This window comes from Microtus pennsylvanicus, chromosome 1 (assembly GCF_037038515.1).
Source record: "Microtus pennsylvanicus isolate mMicPen1 chromosome 1, mMicPen1.hap1, whole genome shotgun sequence".
Classification (NCBI taxonomy): domain Eukaryota; kingdom Metazoa; phylum Chordata; class Mammalia; order Rodentia; family Cricetidae; genus Microtus; species Microtus pennsylvanicus.
The window spans coordinates 70,036,723-70,061,570 of record NC_134579.1 but is presented as its reverse complement, the minus strand read 5'-3'; the positions used below and the strand labels follow the sequence as shown (position 1 = coordinate 70,061,570).

The window sequence follows — 24,848 nt, the reverse complement described above, 5'->3', positions numbered from 1 at the left end:
TGGAGGCAGATCCCTCTTTCCCTTCCTCTTCCCATGCTCCCTGCACCCCCGTGTCCCCTCCTCCAGGAAGTGCACTGCCCAGGGTCGCCCACCTCGAGCGGGCGCTGCCCGCCGCGCCCCCTCCCAGCCCGGCTAGCGCAGCGGCCCCGCGGGCACACGCCTCCCCATACCTTACATGGACAAATGCGTGCAGGCAAAGTCAGGAATTCAGGCCCCTGACGTCAGCCTCCAGCGCTCAGGGCACCGCACGGGAGACCGCGGGGAGGGGGTGGGGAGGAAGGAGGGGGAGAGCACCAACCAGCAGCCGCTCCCGGCCTGCCGAAGTTTCACTTTTTGTCTGTGGGTTCGCTCCCGGGCCCCGCTCCGAGCGTTCCCGGGATAAGTAGCATTAGCGGCGGGAAGAACCGGCCGCTGCAAGGTAAGGGCCAGCAGCGGGGACCGGGCACGGGGAGGGCGCTGGGCCAGGCGGAGCGGGCCGCTGCGGGCCGCGGGCCGGGACAATGGGAGGGGGGAGTGCCCGGCACCTCCTCCTCCGCCCGAGCCTCCGCCTCCAGCCGTCGCGGCCACCGCTGCCCCGTCCTCCTCCTCCCCCAGGTATAGTAGCGAATACTTCCTCCCGCAGCCTCGGCCCGTGGGTGCCAGCTCGAACCCCGGATCCTCTCCCCCTCCCGGGGCGAGCCGCTGCGGTGGCGGGAGCGCGGGACCGCCCTGCTCCGCCCGGCTCGCCGCGGAAGTGCGGGCTCCCGGCCGGGAAGCGGGGTGCACGGCGTGGGGGGAGGGGCGACGCTGCGGGCGTCCTCTGCGAGCGCCCCTCGGCCCGGGCTTTTGTGGGTGCCCAGGGGGCGGGGCCGCGCCCGGCTGCTTCGAGCTTTCGTGGAATCTCAGTTGTCACAGCGGAAAGGGCCTAGGGACTCGGTGACTCGAGAGTCTTCCCATTTTACAGTCAGGGCTGGCGAGGCACCGAGAGGCGGGCTTTCCTGGAAGTCATTCCTGGAAGGTGGAGCCCTGGCTAAGACCGGTGTCTTAGGACCCCGACGGCCTTTTTCTGTAAGCTGTTTTGGAGTCCCTACTGTTTTCAAGCACTGTAGGTTACTCCAGGCCAGACTTTGCCCTCAGGGAGAGCTCCCTGGAACGCAGGAGCTAAACCTGACCAAAGTAGGAAGAAGGGCCAAATGCTGGAGAACTCGAAGATCAGGCTTTTTTTTAAAAGGGGGGTGTCTCGGGAAGGAGCTTCATATTTCGGTCTCCATGAAGAGACCAGAAGTGGTCCTGGAGGGCTGTGTGTGTTTGTGATTGACTATTTTGAAGGAAGGCAAGGCCTTCCTTGTCAGGGAGGCAACTGTGGACCAGAGAAAGCTAAATAAGGGTGGGGATTGGACATAGCGTTGATGGCTTTGGGGTGGGAGTATGACAGGAGACCATAGCAGTGGAGTTGTGGCTTGGGGACTTGGACCGGAAGGTGGTGTAAAATGTCTCTAACCTCATTTCTGTTTAGGAAGGGGTCCACTGCTTCCCCTCCCCGACAAGGAAGGCCTAGCAAGACCTCACCAGCCATCCTTTCTCACTTTCTCAATAGACTCCAACGTTTTGTGTCTGGACCCCCTCTCCCCTTTGCAAGCTTGCCTCCCCAATAAAACTTTCTTTCCAAGATGTTGGTGACTTAATGGTTCACTACTCCCCGCCCAAGCAACTTTTTCGAAAACCTTTAGGGGAAGAGAAGTAAAGTGTACAAGGCTGCTGCGGAATAAGTAAACCTCTCCCTAACCCCTTTTCTCACTTTTACAAATAGGGAAACAAATCCAGATCCGCAGAAGTTGAGTGCCAGTCCTGTAGTCTTTGGTGGATAGTGGTGGACTGAGGTGTGTGTTTGGGGGAGGGTGGTGGTGGTTTACAGAAACCCAGTAAGATTCCTCCTGTCCCCAGAGTCTCCTGGTGAGGTTCTTGTCAGCACCAAGGGGCGTTTAAAGAGGAAATTATGGATTTTGTATTTAATCTCTAGAAGGCAGCCTGTGGAGTCCAGTATGCTGTCTAGTAAGAATTCGCTGTGTGAAGGGTAGGGGGACATGCCAGGGGTCCTGAGGCTTGGACAGTATCTTGTCTTGCATCTCCTGACCCCCCTTCTTCTCCCCCATCCCCAGTTCCTCGTAAGCAGCTCGAGCCTGGAGTTGGGTTTAGGAAGTGGGAGGGGAAGCCAGTTCTTGACTTGGTCATTATTGCTGGGATTGAGTGTCCTTTCGTGGAGGGACATTCTGGCAAGGAGGTGACTTCTCTGAGAGGGTAGACATTGCCAGACAGTGATAGGTAGGAGAGGAGACTTGGTTCTGGAAGGCTTTAGGAATGCCAGGCCATATGACTTTTGAGGGTTTCGAGCAGGCAGGAACATGATTTGGAGAACTGGCATTGAGAAGCCTCCTGCTGCCCAGGTTCAGTGAGAGAGGTGATAATTTGGCTTAAAGAAAATGATCATGGGTTGTTTGATTTGCCTGGCATGTGTTGCTGAACGCCTGTCATGCACCAGCCCCACTGTCAAATACGGTTGTTATTTTTTATTGAGGCAGATTTTATTAAATGAGTTCTGAACTACACCTATTCCCCGCTTTTCTACCACTGAAGTGTGATGGTCTTTTAAGTACAGATGCACCCTAGCTGAACAAGGTTTTCTTCTAAAGTTAGTAATGCTGTGCATTTTACAGTTGCTGTTTTAAATTTGATAAAACTTAGTTGCTAGGTCTTTTATAAATGTATAGAACTTTTGCATTTTATAAAAAAACGTTTCCATCAAATATTCTATGGGAATTTCTTGAGAAGTAAGCATGGTGACAGGCCTTCCCTATTTTAACCCTTTACCTGAGGTTACGGAGCTAATTAGAGGGGTTCATGAAAGTGGTAATTCCAAACTTGAGGTTCTTGGTGGGAACGTGTAACTTTGCCCCACAGTGGATCTAGCATGGGTTAGTGGATGCTGGAGCAGAGGCAGGTTAGCTTTGACTTCAGAACTATGACTTCCATGTTGGGGTCCTGGGACCATGTAAATCAACGACTGTTTAACTTGGAAGGGCTGGGAACCAACTGCAAGGTAACTCTGTACACCAAAGGCTAAAGAAAAGACCCAGTGTGGAAGCATGCCTCAGGCCCGTTCCCCCGTGGACCAGGGAGACACTGAGCAGGCTGCTGAGCGTATAAGTTGAGGAGGCCACCCTTCCTTCGCCAGAGGAGCACCGGGTGTGTGCTAACGCAGAGGAGCATGGAGGGTGTGGTCAGTGTTCCGGCTACACAGGGGCTGGAAATGATGAGCCGCAGGGAAGCAAACCCCTGTCGTTGGCTACCATCTGAACTGAATCTCCAGCGCTAAGAAAGAGAGGCGTGTGGGGAGGAAGGAAGGCCTGAGATGGAGCCGCTAGACAAAGGGTCCTCTGTGCAAGGGCAGGGCACAGGGCGGTTTATTTTAGCTGTGTTTCGAAGGGTCAGCATGTTTGTGGAGGTTAGAGAACAACTTTGTGGCATCTGTTGGGTTCCAGAAACTCAAGCACCATGTTTGTACTGCAAGAAGCTTTGCCTGTGGAGCCTCTTCGGCTGCCCTAAAAGGGAGGACTGATTTTTTTTATTTTTTTTTCCCCGAAGTATAGTTTCTGTTTGTCTTGCAGCTGTGGGGGCCACTAATCAATCCTATTGAGAGTCATGATTCACAGGGTAACAAGGCTGGGCAGGGCCTCTGGAAGCTTCGCTGTGGGATCGAGTTTGTGATGTCGAGGCAGAAGGCCTAAGAACACTTTTCATAAGTGGATAAGTGAACCTGAGACTTTGACCCAGCGCAGTAAGGAGGGCCCCAGAGCTGGATGTGTGCATTGGTGGGTGGGGACGTTTCCTGGAATATGGCTTTGGAATGCAGCGCTCTGCCCAAACTCACTGGAGGTGAGGAAGCAGGGGGTGGGGGGCGGGGGAAGAAAGTGTTTGTTGCTGTTGCCTGTGTAAAGGTAGAACCTGGGTAGAAATCTGTTTGTCTAAAGGTACATATGGAAACAGAACGTGAGGGCGAGCCAGTGAGGGGCAGTGGAAGTTTGTTGTGGGAGTTTGCAGGAGCTGCCTCAAGGCTTGGGGACCAAATGTAGGTCACGGGAATGAGATTGGTCACTAGCTAGGGTTAAAGGTAGAAAGGCTTAGAAGGTAGCCATTGGGCTGAGGCTAGAGAATGTTTATCTTCCTGTCCTTTCTAGGAAGCAGTGTAATTTAAATGTTTTGAATGCTTACTGTATGCTCATGTGATTACCACATTGATTCCCTAAGATTTGATTGCTGTGACTTGGGTGTGGTTGAAGACTCAGTGTTGAAGGCTTGTTTCCCAAGTATGTGCAGAATGGAGGGACTTTTAGAGGTGAGGCCTAGTGGATTGTTCTTTAGGTCATTCAGGGAATGTCCTTTGAAGGAAGTTTTTTGAAATCTAACTTGGTTTGGTAGTTACGGAAAAGCGAACCTGACTCCTGATTGGCTCTGGCTATTTTCCTGTTGAGTGGTGTGACCGTGGACTCCCCCCCCGCCCCCGTTATTTATGTGCCATCCTCCAGGCCTTCACCAGAGCAGAGGTGACATTGGTGATGTGCCCTGAGCTTGTAGGAACCCTGAGTTAAGAAGGCCTCCTTTTTTCATTATGGTCCCCAGTCAGGACTAATAGTGGCCTGATGTGATGACTGTCAGTCTCATTTTACAGATGAGAAGATGAGTTTGGTGAAGCGAGGTTCCACGGCTAAGTGGCATGTTTAGTTCTAAGCCCTTGTCTGGTCTGTGGCCTCTTCACTGCACATGACTATCTGTGTTCACAATCAAGAAAACTAGAGATCCAGATGCTTGTGCACTGGGCTCTGGGTTTGCGCCTGAGGATGAACCTGGGCGAGTGGGCTTCTGGGTTCCATGCTGGTGTTACCACAGACCCTTTCGGTCTGTCAGCACATTGCCATGCCTTCTCCCAAGCTGCATTGTGTGGAAATGGAGCCAGCAAGTCAATGCCCCTTCCACTGTGTCTCCTGTTCCATGCCCTTGCAATGCATCTGGATTTTATGCACCGAGGCGAGAGGCAGTTGGGGCGGCAATAAGACAGTGATCCAATATTGGGGAGACTGGTTTTCTGTCATTTCCCTGCTTTTATGCCTCCTCCAGGGGACCCTATTCTTCCTGTGGCTCTTGCCCTCCCTTAGGCTGTGACACTTTTGAAATAGCCTTGGCCCTTGACTGGTCAGTTCTGCCGTCTGCCACCTTCCTGCCTCAGGTGCACAGTTCGTGTTTTATGGCTCAGAGATAAAGCCCTGCCTTGATTACTGTGCCTGGAGCTTTGATAAAACACCCTGGAGAGCAACTTAAGGAAGTGTTTGGCTGGGGAATCACAGTTTGAGGGTTAGGTCCATCGTAGTGGTGAAGTCACCTGTGGTCACGGTGGATGGCGGCAGGAACTTGAGGCAGCTGGTCACATCGCTTCCACGTTCGGTAAGTCCTGAGAGGTGAATGCTTTTGGTGGGCTGGTTTTCTCCAGTTTGTTCAGTCTCGGGTCCCAGCACTTTGAGTGGTGACACCGACTTAGGTGGGGGGTTAGTCTTCCCACCTCACTTAACCTGATCAAGATAATCTTTCCCAGGTGGGATGGGAGCCTCGCCTCCTAGATTTTCTAGGTCCTGTCTAGTGGACTGTAGTCCCAGTCACAGTCTTATAGGAGCTGTTTTATTATCTGTGGAAGAAAGACAGACCCTTGCCTGCCCCAGCGCCCAGCACGGAACCTGGGCAAATTAATAAAACTTTCTTTTCTTGTTCTCAAGTTCCTCTTATCTCTGATACTTTGAAGTAGCTGTTAAGTAAATAAGCGGTTTGTAAAATCATGATAGCTACTTGATAGGCTTGCTTTTTTCTCCTTCCGCTCTGCGTTGGCTCTCCTTTTGAGGCAGGGTCTCATGCAGTCCACATGGGGACTGAACTCACTATGTAGCTAAGGATGGTATTGAACTCTTCTTTATCCTGCTGCTTCAGCCTCTCAAGTGTGATTCTAGGTGTTTGCCGTTAGGCCAGGATTTCTTCTTTGCCTTCGACTGTTCTCATGGGCTGGAGATGTAACTCAGTGGTAGAGCCCTTGCCTAGCCTTTGCAGACCCTGGGCTCAATCCTCAGCGAGAAGGAAAAGCTTCTCGAGGTTTGCAAGGTTGTGTGCGTTACAAATGGCTTCCTTCACAATGCCTGGAAGAGCGCCTGTCACGTGAAAGCTGCTCTGGAAATATTTTCTGCCTAAAGAGGGGGTGACATTGTTAACTACAACCACAGGATGCAGACTTGGGGAAGGACCAGGTTTTGACTGCTTGGGGCGTGCTGAGACCTGGAATTGGGGTGAGAATTGTCTCTACCTGCTAGAGGTGGCACTGGCCGGTCATGTTGTCACTGGGTGAAGACTAAGGGGCTTTCTGGGTTATCCATGATGAAGAATTATCATTCCTCTTGCCTTTTTTCCCTCATGCATCCGGGTGGTCGGCTATTCTTGAATGCCCCTCTGCTTTTTGAATGGATACCTCTGTTTGCTCACCCGAGGTTCATAGACTCAGCCTTTTGTAAACCTGGTTCTCAAGACCAGAGATCAAAATCCACTTTGTGCCATGAAGAAATTTTTAGATTTTTTTTTTTTGCTTACTCTGTCTACCCTGTGGTAGGTATGACAGTTAATAGCTCCTATCTTGTATGTGTCCTGTGGGATTAGACTACCCAATGTCAGGCAGACATGCTGCATGCTGACTTACAGGGAAGTCTGTGGGTTTTTTGGGGGGGGCGGGTTTCGAGACAGGGTTTCTCTGTGGCTTTGGAGCCTGTCCTGGAACTAGCTCTGTAGACCAGGCTGGTCTCGAACTCACAGAGATCCGCCTGCCTCTGCCTCCCGAGTGCTGGAGTGTGGGAAGTCTGTGTTTTTGAGGAGACCCACGTAGGCAGCCTAAGGCCCCAGTGAGGTGGGGGGAAAGCATCCAGACGAAGCCCTGAGAAAGGCATGGCTGATCGCCTGGAATCCCAGCGAAGAGCATGGCAGAGAAGACCTTTGTGCCGGATCTTGAGGAATGAACAGACATTCTCACAATAGAGACGGAAAAGCTTGGCTGGCAGGGGAATTTTAAACTTGTTGTCATTATTGTTCTTCATCGGTTAGCGTGTGTGTACCTTGTACTTGCGTGTGTAAGTGTGGCGGGCAGAGGATAGAGGAACAGCTTGGGGAAGTTTGATTCTTACCTTCTGTCGTGTGGGTCCACAAGGTTTGAACTCAGGCTTGGCAGCAGGTGTTTTCGCTAGCTGAGCCATCTCACCGTGGGCCTGTAGGCAAAGGACCGCCACAATATGTACCCTAATCTGAGACCTAGGAGTGTTGGAGCAATAAAAATCAAAACGTGTTTATAGATAACTGGGAGCGATGGAAATGGTCAGGGAAGAGGAGAGAGTAAAGTCTGGAAGCTGACCTGGTGAGTCTGTGGCAGAGGAAATGGGTGGCTTCTATTATAGGTGGTTTGAACTGTGCTCTACCAAGCTTTGGTGGCGAGTCAAGGCTAGCCTTGGGGACCCAGGCTAGGAGGCTGCTGAGATGTTCCAGGCCAGGCGAGATGGGCTTTTAGCTTATTAGAATAGATGGGGGGCGGGGGAACATCAGACCCTGGGAGCTGTTTGCTGATAAGTATTGTCAAATTGCTTCGTTCCTGCTCCTGTTTCTGACTATTTGCCAGCTTCTCAGTCGTGGCTGAGAAAGAACTATTTCATGGACACTAAGGCTCACTGGCAGTAGGGGAAGCCCAAGCTGGCAGCGAGGGCCTGCCTTCCAAGGAAGTGTGGGCTACGGTTGCGGCAGTGAACATTGCAGCCTCTGATGTCACAGGTGATAAAACATGATGTCGCGCAGATGAAACAGGAGAGGCACAGACTTGCCCAGTAGCACCTGGCCCTTCTTCCCAGGCAGGCCTTTCCTGCAGGGTCTTTAAATACTCAGTTTGCTCCATCCGGGGACCAGAATCCCAACCCCACCTCCACATGCCCCACCCCCGAGCCATAATTGGAGTTCACTGTGTCTCAGGCTTCCTTTGAACTTCAAAGCACTGTGATTAAGGTGGCGGTTCAGCTGCAGGCTGCCTGGTTTGGGATTTCTTCACTCTCCTGCTGCTGATGACTGCTACTGGCCGTCAAGACCCGCACTCCCGAACCTCTTAGCTTCCGCAATTCTTGAGACAGCCCTTGTCATTGCCATTCCCCACCATTTAGGTTTTTATATATTTATTTGTTTTCTTAGCTGGGGTCTCATCATATAGCCCTAGCTGGCCTAGAATTCCCTATGTGGACCAGCCAAGCCTCCAACTTGCAGAGATCCTCCTGCCTCTGTCTCTCTAGTGCTAACATTAAACGTGTAGAGCCCCATTCTAGGGTGCATGAACACTTTTCCTCATCCCTTTATATCCGCATAGCACGACTTACCTCTCCAAGCCCATGAGCACTGCATTGCCTTCAGTAATACTTGCTCTGCCGCAAATGCATTTTATAATCATTTTTATTACTTAGTTCCCGGGTGCAACTCAAGAGATATATTGGTAAGATCTATCTTGTCTGGCAGAGTGGGTAAGAAGTCATGGGTGAAGAAACCTTGCCACTAGTCCCAGGGCTTTGAGTGACAAGGTAAGAATTGGACTCATGCCCAAGCTTTCTGTGTTGCTCCTTAAGTTCTTCGTGGGAATGTGAGATAATTGTTGTGCATGCCCTTGCTGCACCGGCACAGGCGGGAAACAGTGACTTCCGTGTGACAGAGACTTCACAGCAGCATGAGCTGCCTGTGTGGGGGCTTTGAAAGCTTAAAGGAAGGTGTGACACTTGTGACTGCTGGGCCCAAGGGTCTGGGGCTATAGTGGGCTGTCATTTTGACAGTGCCATCACTGGTGGCTTTTGTTGAAGGGAACACAAGACGTGCCTTTGTGCCACGCAAAGGGTCAGTGATCTTCAGTCAGTCTGGAACACTCCTGAGCTTCAGGTCCCTTCAGAGGGATCATATGATGTATCAGAATGCACTTGTAAAGATCAGAGGCATTCCCGTGACACTGCTTCAGGAACGCTGATCCTGTGTCTGTGTAGCTCACCTCACAGCTCCTTTGTGAGGTCCTAGATCTCTGTGTAGTGCCCAGATAATATATCGATGTGGCCAGTTCAGGATGCCCAGCATGGCTTCTGACTCCTGTGGTGACCCTCTCCCTGATGGGAAGAGATGACATTTAGATGTTGGCACTTCTATGATCAAGTTCTACTTGTACCATTTAATAGGGGGGCTCTCACCAGGCCTGACGTTGGGACCTCTCGCTCATGGAAGGAACAAAGTGAGGGAGCGCTTCAGACATTCACAGCTGTGCGGAATGTTCAGGGACCAGCTGTGGCAAGGCCCTTCCTTCTGCCGTGACTACCCTGCTCTAGCTTATGTTTTCTTTGGGTCATGTTTGCACCTTTCTAGCCACCGGCTACTTCTGTAGTCATTGACTGTGATGTGGCCTCCTCACGTCACTCCAGGATGGCTCTCAGTGCTAAAATGGAAAGCTATCATTGAAGGGTGGAGCCCGGCTTTCCACAGAGTCACGGTTGACACGTAAACTAGGTGATCAGGCCAGGCCAGGTCACTGGCCTTTGGTGGCTCAACACTCTCAGCATGGAATTTTTTTTTCCCTGCTGAAGCTGTTCCCTGTGTGTCTTTGTCTTTGTTGCTCATTCCGGCAGCTCCCAGTTCAGTGCCGTCCCACCGAGAGCTTTGGGGTGGGTGCATAGAAAGTGCTTCCTCAATAGCTGATATTTATACCCTGGTGCCACCAGGCCCGGCTGAAATGCATCTTCTTTTTCTATATTAAATATTTCTGTCTTTAGGGTTAGCCTCAATTTCCTTACATATAAAAACATTTGCAGTGGGTTGGTGAGATGACTCACCCCGTCAGAGTACCTGCTGTGACTTCTAATTATGTGCTGCAGCATGCAAGCATGTGTGTGCACACATAACAAATACATAAATAATAAGGTAAATACATAAGTAAGTACATGTAATTGATTACAAGTGCATCTGCAGCAGCACCAGCCGCCTCGGGTGAAGCAGCCATCCTTTCTGCCTGTGCCCTGGCTCCTTTGCTTTTGCTTCTTAGCGGTGCTCTGATTTGGAGGATCACTTACAGGTTGTCCTGTCTCCACGTGAAGATTGAATGGGGCCTGGTAAGTGATGTGCATGATGCCAGACCTGAATTAAGGACTCAGCAAACATCTACTGTCTTGTCTCGGGTGGGGCCACGCACCCACGGAACATGGAAAGGCCGAATTTCGGGGTGTTTGCCGGTGATGGGTGCCAGCATTGTAACCACTGAGTTCATTTGGATGATGAGAAGCAGGTTCCCAGAATATGTGAAAGTGCTGTGGGGGTGCTGAAGTGGCCTCGTGGGCTGGGGCGTGGGCAGGAGCCTGCTGGGAATGCTGGGCTTGTTGAGACCTCGGGAGTGGGAAGGCTTAGGCATAGACGTGCCGGGTAGCCCAAGTGCTCTGGCTACCCGGAGTTGAGAGAGATTGAGTCTCTCTTTGCGTGCTTCAGGTGGGTTCCTGGGTCTGTCGCTTTTCGTGCTGTGACCCCCCTTGACAGTGATCCCCGAGTGTGACTGCCAGCACTGTACTGAACCAAGTGCCAGGCAGTCACAGTGCCACCCACACCTACCCGTTCTAGTGAGCTGCCGCCAAGTGCCGCCTTGTGTACCTTCCAGGAAGAAAACAATTTTGTTGGCACCTTCTGTCTTGTTTGGTATGGAAAGGAATCCCTTTCAGGGACTAGGGACAGGTGTAGCCACCCAGAGGGCAGAGTGTTCTCTGACTCATGGGAAAGGTAAACTCTACGCTGACCAGGCAGGTAAGTGGTACCTTTTCTTAGACAGAGGTGAAATGGAGGTCACCATCTAGTAGTTTGTATTTCTACCCCTGAGAGCCCTTTTTTTCCTTGTCTGGAGGTTAGCCAGTCCACTTGGAGAGTATTAGTATTGGCAGGTGGACAGAGCCCTAAAAGTATAGTACATTTTCCCATCAGTTTGAGCCGGTATATTCATTAATTCGACAACATGTGGTGACCTTACAAATATATGACTATCTCAGTTGCTGTGATAAAACACTGACTAAAAAAGCAGCTTGCGGAGGAAAGGGTTTATTTGGTTTACACTTCCAGGTCATAGTTCATTACTGAAGAAGTCAGGGCAGGAACTTGGGGCAGGAACTGAAGCTGAGGCCATGGAGGAAGGCTGCTTACTGACTGGCGTGCTCAGCCTGTTTTCTTATCCAACCCAGTACCATCTGCCAGGGTTGACTCCCTCTCTCCTGCCATAGGATTGGTCTACCGACATCAATCACGGATTAAGAAGATGTACTGTAGACTTGCTTATAGGCCAGTCTTATAGAGCATTTTTTTTAATTAGGGTTTCTGCTTCCCAGAAATGTCTAGGTTTGTGTTGATAAAAACCAGCAGGCACAGTGGAACAAGCATGGCCTTGGGAATTGGAAGCCTGAGTGCTGAGTGAGTGCCCATGTCTAGGTGATCATGTAAGTTGCCGAGTCACTATGTACATGGGAGGCTTTGGCAGGAAGAGATCATGAGTTCCAGGTCAGCCTGGGCTATAGACAGAAAGGCCCTTTGTTAGAGGAACAAATTACAACTTTGTGTAGGTAATATCTGCTGGCTGTGACTGGCTGGTGATGAACTCCAGGCCCTTTACAGGGGTCTTTGCAGCTCAAAGGGTTGTTATTTGGGCAGGCATTGAAATCGCAATGGGAATTTGGTGAGCTGGGGAAGAGAGAGAATGTGTAGGGGAAGTAACGTGGAAGAGAATGACTATATGGGGAAAGTTACGTAGAAGACAGACACTATAGGGACAAGTAACGTGGGAGAGAATGTATGGGGAAGTAACTGGGAAGAGAGACTATGTAGGGGAAAGCAACTTGGGCAGAGACATTAGGTGAGGAACTGTGTGATATCTGGGAAAAAATCACATTTATGGGCGTGGACTGTGCAGCAGAGATGCCTAGGGATGGTGAGTGTCAGCACAACTCTGAAGTGACCTTGTCTTCTGTCCTGAGAGTTCTAATTGTTCGTAATAACAAAAACCCGGAGTCAGAGCTGGGTGAAAGCTGAAAGACCAGGGAAGCAGAACAATCAGCCACTAGTTCTTATCTCTACGAAATCCTCTGATCAAAATTGGCAAGATCCTGTCTCCACGAATCCTCAGCCTGAATGGGGTATTCTGTATTTACAAGTTCTCAGACTGAATGCCTCTAGCTCCCGGCTCCTCCCATCTTATATTCTTCTCTCCACCCAGCCATAGTCCTTCCTGTCTCTACCTCCCTAGTGTTGGGGTTAAAGGCCTGTGCCTCCTAAGTACTGGGATTAAAGGTGTGAGCCACCACTGCTTGGCTCTGTTTCTCTTTGAGACTGGATCAATCTCAGGGTGGCCTTGACCTCACAGAGATCCCTCTGTCTCTGCCAACCAAGTGCTGGGATTAAAGGTGTGTGCCATCACTGCCTGGTCTCTATGGCTAACTAGTGGCTAGTTCCACTCTATGATCCTCAGGCTAGCTTTATTTGTTATAGCACAAAGAAAGTATCACCACAGTCTTCCTCTGCCTAGTGTCATAGAAGGGCAACTTAGTCACTGTTCTGTTGTTGTAAGGTGACACCATGACCAAGGAAACTTACGGAAGAACACACTTAACTGGGGACTTGCTTATGGTTCCAGAGCGTGAGTCCATGCCATCAAGGTGGGCAGTGTGGTAGCAGGCAGGCAGGCATGGTGCTGGAGCAGCAGCTGAGAGCTCACATCACAGCCACAAGTTTCAAGCAAAGAGGGCTACACTGAGACTGGCCTGGGCTTTTGAAACTTCAAGCCCACCCGCAAGGACACCCTTCCTCCAACAAGGCCACACCTCCTAATCCTTCCCAAACAGTCCAGTCAACTGCAGAGCAAGTATTCATCTATATGAGCATATGGGGACCATTATCATTCAAACCACCACAGTTAACTCATTTAAAGTTCACATACTAAGTTTCCCAGAAACCAAAACCATGGCCGTTCTCTTCCTTAGGATACTTTCCTTTGATCTCTCATGGGTCATATTCTTAATGGAGACTCCTCCAAAGCGTTTGTAGTCATTTTTGTGTATGTCTAATGTTTATTTCCACTCGCTATTATAACATAAAAAGTATTTATTTCATTGACCACATGACCAATTTGTTGAGATTGGTAAGTTCTTCTGTGCCCGTCACGTAGATAGGCACTCGAATAGGTTTGACTGTGAAAAAGTAAAAATGAACTGTATCGTTATAAATGTAGGGAGAGTCATCAATGCGCAGAGAACTTTTGGTCCCTTCTGAGTGATTTCCTGGAGATAATTATGTCCTTGGCATAATTCTCCTTTCCCTCGTCACTTCATTTGTCACGTGTTGTTTTCCCTGTAGGGATGAGGTAGAACTTCAGGGTTAGTTCAGGCGTCAGAGGTTTGGATTCATCATGGCTTGTTAGTCATTAGCAGTGGGATTGTTCTGGGAACTTATCTCCTGTAACCTTGCAGCTGCTCAGCTGTGAAAGGGGAATGATGGTGCCTGTCCTACGGCTGTAGACCGGTGTATTGTCAGTGTATTGTCAGTCTGCCATAGAGTGGTCCAGAAGATTGTCGACTGTGCTTCTCAGCCGATATGCTGTCTTCACCACCAGCTACAGACACCCGTGCTTTCTCTGGAGAGTGTACCCTGTACTGACTGGTGGAATACTTTCAACCTTCTCCTGAGAATTATAGGCATTAAAGTTCCATATATTTCTTTTACTTTTTATTCAGCTTCTAGAAGGTGACTGATTTGTTGTCATTGGTCGTGTACGAATCACCTGGTTTCTTTATAATGGCACCAGTTTTTAATTTATAAGTTGATTTTACTAAATGAGTATGTAAGAAACTATATTTCAGCCGGGTGGTGGTTCCTTTAATTCCAGCACTTAGGAGGCAGAGACAGGCAGATCTTTGTGAGTTCCTGGACAGCCAGGGCTGTTACACAGAAAAACCCTGTTTTGAAAAATAAAAACAAAAAAGAAACAATATTTTATTATTACTTTGTGTTTCTTTTTATTTTTATATTCTATGTGTGTGTTGCCACATTCTTTTTTTATTTTTAATTTTTCAGTATTTAAAGATAAGAGTGTCTCCTGTAACCCCTTGGCTGTCCAGGAACTCACTTTGTAGACCAGACTGGCCTTGAACTCACAGAGATCTGCTTGCCTCTGCCTCCCCCAGTGCTGGGATTAAAGGTGTGCACCGCCATGCCCCGCTGCCCCATTTATTTTATACTTATGCTTACAGTCAGTAGTAAACCAGGACCAGAAAGCAGAAGGTTCATAATCCAAGTAAGTTGGATTAATTGTGAACCCATTTGGGCATGTTTCTCGTAAATTGGAAGGACAGATGACATATTTTCCCATCAAATAAAATAGTCAATTTAGATTTAATAAGGCAGTTATCATCAGGTAATAAAAATTCAACTAACTTGCCATAACTATCTTGTTTAAAGTCAATTAAGAGCCTCATATTCCTCACTTGCTGGGTGAAATTTAATAGAACTTCAGTTAAGCCTTTATTGCTTATTTAATTCAAAATTAAGTTAATCACCACAGTTAGTAACAACCACTGAGTATTTAATTAACATTCAGCAAACTATCTTATTAAGTCTAAATTAGATACAGGAAGGTCTTGTGTAGCCCTATCTATTCTCCTTGTGCTGTGTCCCCCAACTCTTGCCTCCAGTCGCCCCCGAAGGACAGGTGATGTTCCCCTGTTTTTCCTCTTCTCAGTTTTTGTTTGTCTTCCAGTTGACAATGGCCTTGAGTAAAGGGAGAGACAGAGCAGGGCTCTTTCTGGGAACTTTTGGTTGACATATAGCCGAGACACTTTTCCCTTCGATGTCTTGCCTCTCTAGTTTGCAAGGCTTACTGAGTGCCTCCTGTGTGTGTTTCTTAGTTTAAACACTAAGAAACAGTGAAGGTCGTCTTGACGTTTTGGGTTTCTCTCATCTAATCGAGAGGCGTTGGTTCCGCTCGTTCATGACATAAGGATGGACTGTAGCGAGTGAGGCCACTTTCTTGGGTATTCAGGGGTATCAGACAGGGGTCTGTCCCTAAGGAGGACATACGGTCTAGAGTGGGAGCTGCCACGTAGGAAGGTGTCTTAGAATGCTGTGTGTCTTTGAGACCCTGGTTCCCAATGGCTAAGCTGTTCTTTGTATCTAGTATGGCGGAGTCCAAGCTAAGTCAAAGGAAGTGGCTCTTTTTACCTGAACTTTCCTGAAACTTTCGTAAACTTGCAAGAGGATTGTTTCCCAGTGAGTTTGTTCCCTCTCCCTTTCTTCCGCTCAGAACGTTTTGTAGGAGTGATGATCTAGTGGTAAAGCTTCTCTGGATTATGGTTGCTGTCTCCCACCTCTCCTAGCCAAGGATGAGCGTGAATTTACTTTAGTTGCTACGATAGAGAACCACGTCTGTTATTGGAGATGATTTTCCACCTCAGACCCAGAATCTGACCAGATTTTCCTCACGGTGAGAGGTGGTCTTCCAGGTGAAGATTGTGGGAGCAGAGTACTTGTGGGAGCCACATAATCACTGAGCTGCTTGGGCGGACATCCTAACACAGTGACATACCTTAGATTAGTTTCTATGACAGCTTGCATCCGGAGGGCAAGAAATAGGAGACTGGTACGTAATTCTCTTTTATAGGTTTTGTTCCATCTGAGCAACCGCCGTCTGCTGAAGTGATTGCCAAGTCTTCTGTAAGGAAGGCATTCTGGTGCCTTCCTGGGGCAGAGCCCCACCCTTGAGAATCTACAATCTAGCTTGAAAGTCAGTCCTGACTCCTTGGTGGGCTGCTTCATCACTGCAGGCCGGTTTTCATTTATTCTCTTATATATCACATCCCCCATCTTTTCCATCCTCCCCAGCTTTTCTTATTATGGTGAATCACCTATTTTTTTTCTGATCTTTATCTATGTGATCATTTTCATTTAAGACCAGCTATTCTTTCAGATATTCTGTTTTATCAATCACCCCAAATAATTCTACCAATGTTTGTTCTGATAGAAGCCAGCAGATGGGAAATACTAGATGCTATGGAGATAATCTGCCTATAAAATGTGCTCCACCGTCTTGCTCGAGATGTGGCCCCAGGCCACATCTTTTCAGTTTCTAGAATAGTCTCCTTGTTTCCACATGTATATGGAAACAGGTGTAGGCAGAAGGGCTGGGGGATATTTTTCTTCATTCTATTTTTGTGCGTGAATATTCTTTTATCTGAACTTGTTTACCCATCAATGAAATGTCAGTATTAGGCTTGATGCACTTAAGGCCTTTTCAGTTGAGAGGGTATATTTCAAATAGAAACTGCTGAGCCTTAACATTTACTAAGTCAATATACGCTGTAGTAAACCTGAATTGATGACAACATTTTTGAGGGTGGCTCTATGACAAAACTTGTATAGTGAGCCTAGCTGCATGCCCACACATAGTAGGTGTGCGTAACTGCATTCCTGCCCAAAGTAGGCTGACATTCCATGAATTCCACACTGCTGTTAGGTCTCCTGCCATTATTATGTTGGCTTGTAGTCACACCTCTGTCACCTGCTCAGTGTCTGCCCATTGCCTTTTCTTATCTACTGCTCTCAGACTCTGTTTTATTCTCCAGCATCTGCCAATGGAAGGTGTCTCCTTGGGAACCTTGTAAAGCAAAGACAAGTAGCTGCCAATTTGGGAGAGACTGAGGGTTTAGGATCTGGGCAGCCACTAAGCTTTCTGAGAACCCTCAGTTCTGGAGAACCATTATTTATTGAGCATCATTGTTGAGTGAGTGAGACCAGTGTCGTCCACTATGTAAGGAGAACATCTTCCTTTTTCAGACGGGGCAAGGTATTTATAGGTGCTCTCATGACTCTTGAGTGCCTAGTCCAATCAGCAACCCGCATATCATCACTTAGCATGGCGGACCCTTAAAGGTCTGTCTGATTTCACTGTCTTCTGAAACGGACACTTCAGGAGCTCAGTACCATCAGATGGCAGACTGGAGGCCGTACTGTGACCGAGGACTCCAGCTTTCCTAGAACAGCATCTGGAAAAGGCAGGCTACGGGGCGAGGGAGTACAGGTTCGTACTTAGATGTGGAGAGGCCGTTGACAATGGCGGTGAGGTCTACTTCTCCAGTAGAGCTTTTCAAATTGGCACATTTGCCTTAAGAAGCTTTCTGTTGCATGTGAACAGTACGTGTAGTATTCACATTTCCTTCTTTGTGATCAGTCTTAGCTCTTTGATCATCTTCTTAGCTCTAGATGGACGGGGCCACTTGAAAACTCTGCTAGTATTTGGAAAACGCTGGTCTAGATATGCAGCGTCGAAGAGCATGGGTTTCTGAGCTAAGCTGCTAGATTTGCGTCTGGCTCTATATGGATGTCTCAGCTTGTTACTGAGCCCTTTCAGGTTCCTTCATCCATAAAACGAGACCCTAAAAACTTTGTCTCATGTGGTTGGCAGCATAAAGGAGTTCGTACACGTTAGGCGCTGTGCTATGTCTTCTCCCTATGGCTTCTTGGAGCAGTGATTTGGAGGAGATGTGAGACCACCTAGATGAGCAGGGACCTTTGGTCGTTGTTGTTTTCTCAGCAAATAAATGTACACTTTTCTGGTAAGAAAAGCTGTGGGCATCGTTTAGTGAATTTCCACACAATTCACCTTCGTGTTCATAGCTTTGACATGTTGTATGTTATTTGGAATTTGTCAACACTGTGACGCTGACACGGGTGCACTCTTGTGAGCCACATTTTATACCCGCTTTGTGTTGACTCCACCAGGTTCTCCACGAATTTCCTCTTCTTGTCCAAGATGCAGTCTGCATGGCATGTTACATCTAGTTCTCATCTCTTCCCAGTCATGAGTGGTTTTAATGCTTGCCCTGTCTTTGCCATTGAGAAGATGCTTTATGGGAAAATCTGGTACAGCCCGTGATGTCTAATGAGTACAGTGGACTGGTTAAGGATGGAGTGGAATAGGACCCAATCTTCCCTCTGCTCCTGCTTTTTCTCCTTGAAGGGATCCCGGGAAAGTAGCCCATGCTCTTGTTTTCAATGGGAGGAGATGCAGCTGGCAGTGTTAGGGGAAGCTGTAGCCTAGAGGAGGTGACAGGAAGGTCCTGGGCATTCCTCTAGTCCTGCCGTTGAATGAAGGAGTGAGCAACATCCACAAACTCGCACAAATCTGCATTTGGATTCAGGCTCTTTCACCTTCCTCCTCCTTAACTTCAAAATATGCTCAGTAGCCTGCAATGCTTTCAGAGGTCGAGGCTCACGGCGCAACAGTTGCACCTCCCGAGGTGTTCGCATCAGCAGCAGCAGCTCAGAACACAGTTCTGAAGGCGTGCTTGCAAAGGAAGCCCCGAAAAGCCAGTACCACCCGTACCACTTCATTCAGGAGGACTGGGGCGAAGTTGATGAGAAAACCAGGAATAGTCAGTCATTCATGAGGAAGTCTGTGCTACACGCGGTGGAACCAGTGTTCGCGCTGCTGATAAGCAGGATGTGCTGTCTGCTTTATTCCTGGAGGCTTTTTATCATACAATACAACCTTATGTGGCAGCCTGATTTCCGCGCAAATTGGATCCCAAAACTTCTTGCGAGAATTAAAAATACAAACTCGTGGGCAGTGTGTGTTTTATAAATTACACAAAACAGAAGTGTAAAGATATGGCGTAGTAAGAAGAGGGGAGCCTGTACCGGGCACTAACGAGCGCCCAGAGGAATGCATGGGTGAGGCAGCAGGGATGGCATGGGAGTCAGGCAGCCTCAGCAGGCAGCAGGTGCGCAGCTCTGTCCTTAGTGCCAGTAGACTTGGAGGAGGGGGCCCTGCCGGGGATGGGGCAGGGGGAGGTGGAAGCTGAGCTGCTGGGTAGGAAAGCCTCTGTGTATCTTTCTTGTCTTGCTGTTGAATGGGGCCAGCTGCCTTTCAACATCGTCATGATGCCCTTCTCGTTCTCGCCTTTGTCCTGGCATGTCCGTAGTTTAAATCACTCTTCCCCTTCATCGCCCCTTTGAAGCCAAATTGACCTTCAGGGTTCAGCATGATAATACCATCTCCATAAAGTAAGCCATGATTCCTGCACATCTGCCCTAAATGGGCAAACAGTTGTTTCTCATCTCCCATGGCCTTTTTCTTTGCCACTGGCACTTTCTTTCTTTGATTGTCGTTGTCTCCGTTTCGGCTTTTAAGTTCTTTAGAATATTCATTCCAGCTTGTGGTCGGGCAGACGCACAGCATACACTTGAAGGATGGCTGCGTGTAGGCACGGATAGATGGAAGGATTGGTGGACAGAGGGTAGGCTTGATGTTGCTTGTACTCAACTCAAACTTAGTTCTTTTGGACTAGGGTTTTAACTTATTCATATCTGCACCTTCTAGTGCCAGCATTGGAGCAAGATGTTCTTTTGTTCATTCCTTCATTCCATGGTAATTTTAGGCAGTAGATCAAGAGCTATTGGAACTAGCAGTCCATGGTACTTTGTGGCATATTTCTATACTTTTAAGCTTTGTCTGGCTTGTCTTATTCTTGCTTATTTTTAGATATTCTTTTGAAGCCCAGGATGACCTTGAATTTGTTATGTAGTTGAGTCTGGCCTTGAACTCCTGATCCTCTTGTCTCTCCCTCCCTAAATTAGGGTTTACAGGCGTACACTACTGTGCCCTGCTTGGGTTATTTTTATTGTTTTGATACATAAGGATCAAGCCAGAAATGGTTTGTTATGTCTACATGTATCCCTGGGGTACAAAACAAATGCTTTAATTCATTTATGTGGACTTGTATTAAAAACGTGAGCACTGTGTTTACCAAGACCCCATTTCTTCGGATTTTAGAGTAATTCCTTATTGACTTAGCCCAGGAATCAACCAACCCCCTTACAGGTTTTTAAAAGCTAGTGCCCGATGCCTGTGTTCCAAGGGCTGGTCCTCCTTCCTTGTGGTTTGATTTTTTTTTTTTTAAAAGAGAGTGACAGACTATGTACCGCTGAGGTGGTAAATGGAATATTGCTCCCTGGAGGAAACAGACTATGTCTTATGGTCCTCTGTATTCATCTCAGGAGGAAGCTGTCAAACCCAATCACACGAACTACCCAGCTGACTTAAGTTCATCCCAGATCAAAGTCGGAGTGGAAAGATTGTGTGTGTGTGTCTGTGTGTGCACACGCGCATGGGGGGTGTTGTTGTTGGTGGTGTGTGTGTGGGGAGGATGTTGGTGCTGTGTATGTGGGGGTGTTGATGTTTGGGTGTGTGTGTACGTGTGTGTGGGTGTTGTTGGTGTGTGTATATGCGTGGAGGTGTTGGTGGTGTCAGTGTGTGGGTGGGTGGGTGGTGGTAGTGGTGTGTGTGTATGTGTGCATGGGGCATGGGCTGGTAATGCCACGCCGAGGAAGCTTTGGGCACTCAAGTGGTCGAGCTGGCAGGATCCTGAGACCATGGCGGAGTCGGTGCATCAGCTGCTGGTAGGTTTGCTGGACTTGCCCTTCCTCCCTTGTGGCCTCTGACATGGTGATTGGGTAGGGCTCATAGACTTGGATTTCTAACGAGTTCATGGGCAGCTCCAGTGCTGCTGAGAACTCCTGGTCTAGTCTAGCTTCTAGTCCTCTCCCCGTTTCTTATTAAAGAGAAATAGGTGGAGAAACTAGACCCTGACGTTTTGTGGGAAGGTTTGGCCTGTCTGGTCAGTTACCGTCAGTTCACAGGGGCTGGCTCTAGACACGCTCCGCTGTCACCAGTGCTCCTAAAGGAGCGATATCCGTCCTAGCGCTCCCTCAGAGTCAAACCCAGTTTTACCAACGTTACTTCATTTGGTTGTCTTTCCAGGACCTTCTGTTTGGTTCTCTACAACTAAGTGTCTAAAGGGACTTAACCTGCCTGGATTTGTTGGCTAGAAGTTGAGAACATAAAGTGAAGTTGTTCCAGGAACTTCAGCTTCATCAGGGGGAGAGTGGGGTGTGGTGATGTGTGATTCCGTTTGGGCTGGATTGAAGAACTTTGCTGTGGGAAGGCATTTCATGTTCATAACATCCCAGGGAAGTATGTAGTGTTCCAATTACATGAATGTACTGAAGATCTGGGGAGGGTTGTGAGATGGGCAGAAGGAGCTGCCCAGGGGACTCTGGAACATCCATCTGGGAGAGAACTTTGGTAGCTACTAACTGAGGTGGGACAGTGACTCTGGAGTGATGACTATATGGACCCTGGGGTCATAGTTAAGAGTCCATGTAAAGTGTCATACGCTCCGGCCCATTGGTCCATAGTCTTTCTTTCTCATCCACATGTGTCTCTTTGCTGCATGGGTGGACCTGAGAGACTCAGAAGGTGACACTCTTGATTTATAAGTGTGGGAAGGATGAAGCTGTTGTGGTCTCGCTCCAGTAGGGTGTCAGGGCTGTGCTGGTACTCCTGCGGTTCCCAGATGGCCTTGTTACTTCACCATGAAATCTCAGTGGTTCACCTTACTTCCTAGGTTGGGAATGATGCCCCCTGGGAACCTGACCCTCGGTGAAGACACTGCATGGCTGAGGAAGGGCTCCTGGAAAAGAGAGCTTCGTTCGTCTCCTTTCTCTGTGACAGTCCTCGTTGTCCCTTTGTGCTGAGTCTCTCAGAGGCTGGTGGTCTGTGTTAGTCCACTCCCTCTTCATGGAGCTACTCCACGTACTTTGTTAGTGGCTGGCCACTCCCTTTTCCAAGGTGTTGTGGGAATCTCGTTCCCATAATGGTTTATCTTCTGCCCCTTCTCAGTTGCCTTCCTTGGTCGGTATTGTACCCTTAGCCACCATTCACCTCTGGTTCCCTTGACTCTGGGTCGCACTGTTTGTTAGTCAGAGTGAGAAGCTGAAGAGGATGGATGTGTCTTTTGAAGAAGATTAACAGTCATTTGTAGAGCAGTAAGGACACTTGCTGACCCTGCCCTCTTGGCTGTCATTCTAGAGAATGGGTACAGGTGCATAAAGTATCATGTTTGGCCTGGACAGGAGGTTGTGGGCAGCACAGGAAAGAGACATGCAAGCAGAAATCAGGCCACCATTGAAGTCCTGCTCTCGTTGTGTATGCATGCGCTACATATAGAAGAAGTTGCCCAGTACTTGAGAGTCCCTTAATATTGTAGCTTGGTGGTGGTGTGGACAGGAGACCTGTTAGGTCAGGGAGGAAAGACAGATATTGAGATAGATGGAGATTTTCAAAACACTGATGTGCATCTCACTTATTCAGAACCTTCCTCTTAGCTAATAACCATGGAAACATTTGCCCCTTTGAACTTGCACCCCCTCCCCCCCATGGTTGCACACTTAGTCTCCAGGAGTCATGTGCGTTAGTGGTGTCTTGTTTGAGTATAGCTTCTGTATATGGCTTATGTGCATGCCCCTTCGCGGCAGCCCTCCATGACACTTCGCCCTCCACCATACTCCGCTCCTCCTCCTAGGCCCCTGGGCTCACTTCTCCAGTTCACTTACCCCATTGCCATCCCGTATTCCCCACCCCCACCCCGGGCTTGGAGAGTTGGCTAGACCCACTTTGCCTTGGTTCCCTGAGACTCCAGAGCCCCTCCCTTGTGGGGTACCCATATCTGGGCCACGCTTTTTTGCCTGGTACATTTTCTGCTGTTAGAGTTTCCCCTTGCTCTTACATTTCCATTTAAAGCCCTCTTGAGAGGTCTGAGTGTCTCCTGCCAGCAGCATTCCTTCTGGCTTACTGGAACCCCTCTTGGTATCCTGCTAGGAATCCAGCCATGAGTGGGCACCAGCAGACTCTCTGTAGCCTCCTGTCGCCTCCCAGACTGTGCCCTCCGGCTGTGACAAGTGACATGGTGGCCTCATCTCACCTCAGAGACCAGCCATTAGTTTCTAGCATCTTCTTTCTCTTCCCTGCATAGGGCGGGGGGTGGGGGTGGGTGGGTCCTTTTCCTCTTCTGCTTTGCCTCCTTCTGCTTTGGTTCTACAACTGGACAGCTGGACAGCGACAGCCACAGACCACGCCTCTGCTTGCTACCTGTGCATAGCAATCACAGGTTCCTTCTGAGGCGACCAAGGACTGCCTGTCTTTAGGAGGAAGTCTGATTGTCTTTTAGGCATGCTTGGACAAGAACAAATACTTTTACTTCCTGATGCAACGATTTGTCAGGCCTTGTCTGAAGAAAATTAAAGAGAACCATTTGAAAATAGAAATGGTTCCAGGACACTTAGTTCCCTTCTGCCCTGCCCAATATTGGTTCTGTGGACCTCACTTCGGCTGTGATTAAGGGCACTTGAGAAAGCCTTTCTCTTTCCACTCCCAGTTGGCGTCCTGCCTTCTTCCTCCCCATCTTTCTTGGCTATGGGTCAGTTACTATCCTCACACCTTAGTCTTGCCAGCACCTGACTTTGCCCGTGCCCAAGATTCCCCCGCCCCCCAGCCATTGCACTCCTGCTCCACTCTCTGACCCCCAACATCTCCCCAATAGCATTGCAGGTCCCACTGAGTTGCACCCCTCTGTGTATCCGTTTCCTTGCAGCCCAAGGAACTGCCTTTTCCTATTGTCAGGTAAATGCCTGCTCATCCTTCAAAGCCCAGCACAGATGTCTCCTCCTCCCTGAGTGGCCTCTAACTCCCCCAGGGGGGAATGAAGGCAAGAGCAAACCCAAAGAAGTTTTATTATGTGTTGTATTTTTCTGTAATAAAAGTAGTACCACATGCCCATAATAGAAAAATTAAGAAACAAAACCACTTTATGAATGAAAATCACTCATAAATTCAGGGTTTAGAGGCAGGCACAGTTTATGTTTTTAATGTTCTTTTGCAAGTCCTTGCTTTTATTAGTTCTTCTGCATTTGTGTTGTACTGATTTCAGACTTGCTGGATGTGTGGTTTTATGTCCCCCCTCACCGAGCAGTGGGGTGTGAGCCGCTTTTCATGGCGTGCCGCCTTCATATACGTGATAACTACAGCTTTTGCCATCACAAGAGGACCTGGTGATCTGTGCTCTGCCGCTCAACAGCGCTGTGATGGATGCCTTTGTTATCATCAGTGGTTCCTGTTATTAGGGGGTGCACTTAAACACAGGAAGGGCAAGAACTGTTCTGAACCCTAATTTCAAGAGAAACTGATGGCCACTGGAGAAAGTTAGGAACACCTGGGAATGTACAGAGAGGAAAACAAAACCCACCAATGGCTACTTGTACTAACTAATACGAAACTGGATGTTAATTGAGTCTGTGTATTGCCTGTTACTTTTACTCCAGGGGTCTGAAGATATTGTTTCTAAAGGGCCAGACTGAAAATGTATTAGGCTTTCTAGGAAAATATATTGGGTTCTGTAGGGTATATGAATCTCCCTCCCTCCCTCCTTCCCTCCCTCCCTCCCTCCCTCCCTCCCTCCCTCCCTTGGAGCTTGCTCTGCAGAGCAGGCTGGCCTCAGACTCTCAGAGATCTGCCTGCCTCTGCCTCCCCAGTGCTCCAGTTCTGCACCACCACACCTGGCTTCCTCCTCCCCGTTCTCTTCTTGCTCTTCCTTCTCTGTTCTGTTTGAAATGTACTAACTATTCTTGGGGGTAGTAGAGTTATAAATACCGTTTGTGGATCTTGTTCTCAAACATGGGGCTGTGAATGGGGGCTGGGGACACGGTTCTCCCCTGTGGCATCTTGAGGGGTTCTTTTCAGAGAACGCCACTCAGGTGAAGTCAGGATTTTTGCTTGACTGTGCAGTACAAGAGAATCTCAGGATGAGTCACCGTGGGGCAGAGTT

The 24,848-nt window shown here is 48.7% G+C and overlaps 1 protein-coding gene across 2 annotated transcripts in view; it reads left to right on the top strand.

The window, feature by feature from the left end:
* The first annotated feature begins 264 nt into the window (after positions 1 to 264).
* The window catches only part of Lpp (LIM domain containing preferred translocation partner in lipoma), a 606,896-nt gene continuing 582,312 nt past the window's right edge, over positions 265 to 24,848 (top strand). The window contains exon 1 of one of the 2 annotated variants that reach the window (XM_075967686.1): positions 265 to 418. The gene's annotated coding sequence lies outside the window, so the exon portion shown is untranslated. Of the gene's footprint in view, positions 419 to 534; positions 595 to 24,848 lie in introns of those variants that run through there. The other variant, XM_075967672.1, reaches the window with a different exon arrangement.